Consider the following 6,566-nt stretch of genomic DNA (forward strand, 5'->3'; position numbering starts at 1 on the left):
GGCACCCAGGAGGCTCAGTCGGTTAAGCATCCGATTCTTGGTTTCAGCTCAGGTACTGATCTCAGGGTCATGAGATCGAGCTGGCTTAGTTGGTAGAGTGTGTGACTCTTGACCTTGGAATCGTGAGTTCAAGCCCCATGTCGGGTGGCAGCAATAGACTTGCTCCATGCAGGGAGGCCAATAAACCTTCTCTTTGTAAAAAATGTAATATCCATGAAGCACAACTAAAAGAAGTATGTCTTTAAGTCGAAGGTGATCTACTACTATTGGCTTGATGCCTATGGAATTTGAGAAGTACAAAGAAGCAGTAACTTTAAGGACTGGATCATTACAGAACAATGTTTAACTCCAAAATTAGGATGGTACCTTGGGTTTGTTTTGAATTTGTCTTAGTGTCAACTCTGTATTAGACTCACAAGTCCAAGGCCTATGGCACAATTAAGGGATGCTGTTTTATTTTATTTAAAGATTATTTATTTGTTTGTTTATTTATTTATTTATTTATGTATTTATTTATTTATTTATTTATTTATTTATTTATTTATTTATTCATGAGACACAGGGAGAGAGGAAGAGGCAGAGAGACACAGGCAGAGGGAGAAGCAGGCTCCATGCAGGGAGCCCGATGTGGGACTCGATCCCAGGTCTCCAGGATCACGCCCTGGGCCGAAGGCGGTACTAAACTGTTGAGCCACCCGGGCTGCCCTTTTTTTAAAGAAGGGGATGCTGTTTTACCAAATAGTCTGTAAGATGAGGCGGAAACACTACCCAGTACCACACTTATGACTTCAACATACACACAAAAATACATTCTTTTCCACTGTTTTGCTTAGGATGGTTTCTGCTGCAAATAACAGAAATAAACTCAAAATGGGTTAAATGACAAAGACAGTTATTATCTAACTAGGTATCCAGAGGTTGAGCTGCTCCAAGGTTGGTTTATCCTGTGGCTCAGTCATCAAGAATCAGGTTGTTTGTCTTATTCTGCTCTACTATCAAGAATGTCTTGGCTTTGTCCTTGGTAGGCTTTCTTCATAATCACAGGATGAATCACCACAATTCTAAGTATTTTATTCAGACACAATAATGTCCACCAGAAGTCTTTCAAAAAGAATTTCCTCATCTTAAGAAAATAGTTTAAATGCATTTTTTTCTTTTTAATATTTTATTGTGGAAAATTTCAAACAAAAGTAGTGAGGACAGTATAAGGGAATCTTCATGTGCCCTACATCCCAATCACCAATTATCAACTCTTGGCAAATACTATATTTTTAGTCCCACCCACTTATCTTCCACCACCTGGAATGTAAAATAATAATATGTATGTAAAATAATAATATGATAGCAATAATAATTCCTTCTATTACTAATTATCTAGTCGGTGATCCAATTTCTTCAACTGCCTCAAAGGGTTTTCCCTCCTTCAGTTTGTTCTTTGAATTAGAACCCAATTAAAGTCCACAAATTGAAGTTGGTCAGTATATACTTATGTTCTTTTTTTTTTTTAAGATTTTATTTATTTATTTATTTATTTACTTACTTACTTACTTATTTTAGAGACAGAAAGAGCTGACCTGGGATAATGAGGATTAGAGGAGAAGGGAGGAGGGGGGAAAGAATCTACAGCAGACTCCACATCGAGCTTGGGGTCTGTCATGGGGCTTAATCCCATGACCCTGGGATCATGACATGACCTGAAATCAAGAGTCCAATGCTTAACTAACTGAGCCACCCAGGCTCCCCTCCAAGAGGTCCCCGCCAAGATCCTTGTTAGTTCTTTAGTTGTCTATTTTTTTTAGAAACTCTTTATGTACTAGAGATAACACACTTTTTTCTGATATAAATATTTTCCATGTTTGTTGTTCATCTTCTTACTATACTTATGGTGTTTTTGTAGCACGAGAGATTTTTTTGAATTTTTACATAATTAAACTGATCAATCTTTTCCACATTGTGAATTTTGAGCCATTAGTTAGTGTGGTAGACTGGGGAAAAAAACAGTCACATATTCTTTCCACGTACACTCCCGTGAAGTGTACCTTTATATCTCTTCCCATCAAGAGATAGAGACTCTTGGGCACTTGGGTGGCTCAGTTGGTTAAGTATCTGCCTTCAGCTCAGTTCATAATCCCAGGTCCTAGGATCGAGTCCCACATTGGGTTTCCTGCTTAGCTGGAAGTCTGTATCTCTATCTCCCTTTGCCCCCCCACACTCATGCTCTCTCTCTCTTTTTCTCTCAAACAAATAAATAAAAATACTCTTAAAAAGAGAGAAAGAGAGATGGAGACTATTGTTCCATCTTGGATTTGAGCTTCCATTGTACTTTGCTTTGATGGAATGCTGTGGAAGTGACTTTGTGAGAGTTCTCACTTTCTTGGAACCTGGAGACCAGGATGTGGGCTCCATGAATGAGAGACCTTATGGAGAGAGAGGCCCCATCTATAGCTAGCACTAACCCCACATATGTGAGTGAGGCCTCTTAGACCCTCCAGCTCCAGCGTCCTTGCCAGATGACTGCAACTGAGTGATCCCGGGCAAGACCAGAGAAGAACCATTCAGCTGAACATAGACCAAATTGCTGATCCACAACATTACGAGTAAATAAGAGGGTTGTATACTAAGCAAGGAAGGTGAGGGAGTGTAAGCAGCAATATGTAGTGAACATAACTAGGAAATAAAATGTAACTTTGAATTTGGTGCAGACTAGCTTTTGTATTGTCACCTGTCAACATTCCTCAACAGGGATGAAGAAAGAATGAGTTGTACTCTGCAGATCCAGAATTTGGCCAATTTTTGCCTTTTCTGAAAAAAATTTCTAGTACTAAATGCCACACATGACTGCATACAGAAGGATTTTTTTCCTTTTAAAATCCAGTGTTTATTTAGAGATCATGTTACTATCTCTAAAGCAGCAGCTTTTAAGTCCAAAGCAACCTATATTTCACTAACCTTTTCTAGACTTTAACAAGAAATGTAATGAAAGTTTAACAGTATTTCATAAACAGCATTTTTATTATTAGACATTGGCTGATTTTTTTAAAATTAAAAATATATATCTTTAAAAAGTCAAAATGGGATATAGTGTGGGGCTTAGAATATGAAATCAGTTACAAAAGATTAAAAATGGCAGCAGAATCAGATAACCAAGTTCTGTTTGATGAAGACAGGGAGATAAAGGAGGACTAAATTTATAAAAACACAATATATGTTTTAATCAGTGACATGCCCCTGAAATTTAAACAGTTACTTTCACTATTGAAAGAAATGTATGGGTCAGTCTTGAATAATGTGAACTAACTCCTCTGTCCATTTTTTTTAAATGTGAATTTTCCAATGCAGTGTATTCCACAGCCAGCTTTTGAGTCAAAGCTGAATTCAGGGAAGATTAGTTTCTGAATGTGTTAGTAATTTCTGTGCCAAGTATTTGTCCTGTCAGATAACATCTGTTGACCAGAAGCAACACTGTCCATTACAATAAGGCACATTATATAATGTTGGTCCTCTGTTAAAAACCTCTCTAAAGAAATTTCTAGAAAAAGATTTATTTATTTTATTTAACTTTTGGGGCAATAATGGGAAGAATTTGACCAGTTAAGTATTATTATTTTAATTTTTCACATAGATATATAATTTTAAATAGCCGTTGCCTAAAATAATAATTAATGTAAGAACTTATTTTCTGAGACTATTTCTTATGGATAGTGATTTCTGGGGAGGAAGAAGAGACTGAAGACAAAATTAGCTTTTTCCTTTACTGGATGAGAACATTGTGGACATTATTACTCCTATTCAAGATTAGAATCCCTTTTCACATATAAGAAATGCTTTCCTTCAGAATTAGGGAAAGAATGTTCCTTTGGAGTGGAAGATTCGTGGACTGTGGTTATATCTATTATGTCTCAAGCAGAAACCACATAGAATGACCAATTAAACTGATTTTTTAAAATATTTTATTTGAGAGAGAGAGATCAAGAGAAAGAGAGAGTGTGTGTGCAAATGCACGTATGAGCTGGAGGAGGGGCAGAGAGACAGGGACAAGCTGACTCCACCCTGAGCATGGAGCAGAGCCCTATCGGGGCTATCCATGGCCCTGAGATCATGACCTGCCCCAAAGTCAGATGCTTAACCAACAGAGCCACCCAGGGACCTCTAAACTGATTTTTTAAATTCATCTTTCGAGCAGCATCTGGGTGGCTCAGTCAGTTGGGCACCCAACTCTTGGTTTGTGCTCAGGTCATGATCTCAGGGCGATGAGATCGAGTCCCAAATGGGGCGCTGTGCTGAGTGTGAAGCCTGCTTAAGATGATCTCCCTCTTCCTCTTTCTCTGCCCCCACCCCCGGCTTGTACACACTTTCTTTCTATCTTTAAAAAAAAAAAAGAAAAAAAATAAATAAAAAATAAAAAAAAATAAAAAAAGAAAGAAAATTCATTTTTTGATTAAGTGATAATTGAATTAATCATGCAGTGATTTTATTCTATTAATAGGATATTTATTAAACAAATTTTACAAAGACTTAACCCAGTTATTTTACTCATATAAAACCTTCTTTTTTCTTTTAAATATTTTATTTATTTGAGAGAGAGAGTGCAAGAAAGCATAAGCAGGGAGAGCAGCAGAGGGAGAGGGAGAAGCAACTCCTCACTGAGCAGAGGGCCGATGTTCAGCCAACTGAGCTGAACTGAGCCAGGCACCCCATATAAAATTTTCAATAAGGAAAATGTAACATTCTTCAAAAGAAGTCAAATGGTAGAGAATATTCTGGAACTAAGCTCTTTTGCATTTACTACCATCACACCTCTCACTCCCCCTGGTCCTCTCTATCCCCATACAGGCTGCAAAATGTTACCTTAGCTCAGTTCCTCACCTGTGGCTGCTTGGCGAGGCTCCCTACCATTCCATTGACAGAGTTAGCCTTCGAAAAACATACGTTGAACACGTTGCCTCCCAGTTTAAAGCTTTTCACTAGCCCACCAATATCCAGTTGAGGACATTTAAATTTGTCACCATTCTACAGTCAAAATTCTTACTCTATAGTGTGACACAAAGCACACCTGTTCAACCTCTCTCCATTTTTATTTTGTCCTTGCTCCTATTTTCCTGCAACCTCCAGCCACTTTTCCTTACCCAGGATCCAAAAGGCCTAAACGATGAAACAGTGTCATTACTTGAACTTGTCATCCTCTGTTATACCTCAAAGATGGGTGCATGTAGTTTCCTCCACCCGGGAAGACACTCCCAACTCTCAACTGGCTCCACTGCTTTCTGGTTACTCAGCTCAAGCACCATCTGCTTCGCAACACCCTTCCTCACTGGGCTGTGCTGAACCTTTCACACCTTCCTTTGTGTCATTCTGTACCTTCTCTATCATTGCTTCCATTTTCTGTTTTTTAATTGCTTATTTCTATTTTAGAGTCTCCATATAGAATGGGAGTTGCCCGAGAACACCATATTAGGGGCCTCAATAAATATTTGTTGAATGAAATTATGAGGTTCAGAGACTAATGACCTGGTGGAGAGAATTGACCTCTACCAACTGCTGATATTTGGCCATTTTGATCTACAAAACCAGCAATTCCCTTCTCTTTTTAAATTCACTTAGTTACTTGAGAGAGAGGAGAGCAGGGGGAGAGGCAGAGGGAGTGGGGGAAAGCAGACTCCTTGCTAAGTGTGGACCCCGAGGCAGGGCTTGATTCCACGACCCTGAGATCACGATTTGAGCCAAAATCAAGAGTTCGATTCCAATTAGCAATAATCAGGCCTCGGATAAACCTCACTGGCAACGAGCCTGCCACTGTGCAAAGCAAAGAGCCCAATTCCAAACGAGCCACCCAAGTGCCCCCTAAAACAGCAATTTCATAAATACGTTCCATGAGGTAAATCTTGAGAAAAATTCAGATGGTTAGTTTCACTAAAATATTTACAGCTTCTAAGGTAAATACGAATTTTGTCAGATTGTGTAGAAACCCAAACAAAGATAGTCTCAAATGCAAATGTCATTTCTTTACATAAAGAAATCAGCCTATATATTTCTTCTCAAAGTACAAAGCCCATTCGTTATTCTAATGGAATTTTCATTTCATTTGTATTTTTTCCCCCAAAGCCTTACATTCATAGATATCTTGCAGAGGTTTCTACGTAGACCATTTCCCATCATATCTTTGTTAATAGTCCAGAGAGAATGAGCATAGGGGTTTGGTTCAACGGTGCTCTGGGAAGCCTTTTCAGCTTCAGGACAAGCATCACCACATTAATCAATTTACATGAGAACTGTGGCTGCAGGCAGATTCCAGTGCAATTCATGTGCCACCTCACATTATTTTAGCTTCACTGTTCCTGAAGAGATTGTTTCCCAAGTATTTAGATATGACTCTTCTTGACAATGACTGGCTTCCTCCTAAGCTGAAAGCTGAACAGAAATATCCAGAAGTATCTTCGCATTATTCCTTAAAAATCATTCAAAAATCAAATCAATATAATGAAATTGACATTGAATTGTCTTGCAGACATTTCTTGTGCAATGATAACACACTTAAAACAATTTACCCGTGAATATAGCAGTAATGA

General features: G+C 38.4%; 1 pseudogene; it reads right to left on the minus strand.

The window, feature by feature from the left end:
- Positions 1-5,675: 5,675 nt before the first annotated feature.
- LOC119864526 lies at positions 5,676-5,805 on the minus strand (annotated as a pseudogene).
- Positions 5,806-6,566: the final 761 nt, after the last annotated feature.

This window comes from Canis lupus, chromosome 19 (assembly GCF_011100685.1).
Source record: "Canis lupus familiaris isolate Mischka breed German Shepherd chromosome 19, alternate assembly UU_Cfam_GSD_1.0, whole genome shotgun sequence".
Taxonomy (NCBI): Eukaryota; Metazoa; Chordata; class Mammalia; order Carnivora; family Canidae; genus Canis; species Canis lupus.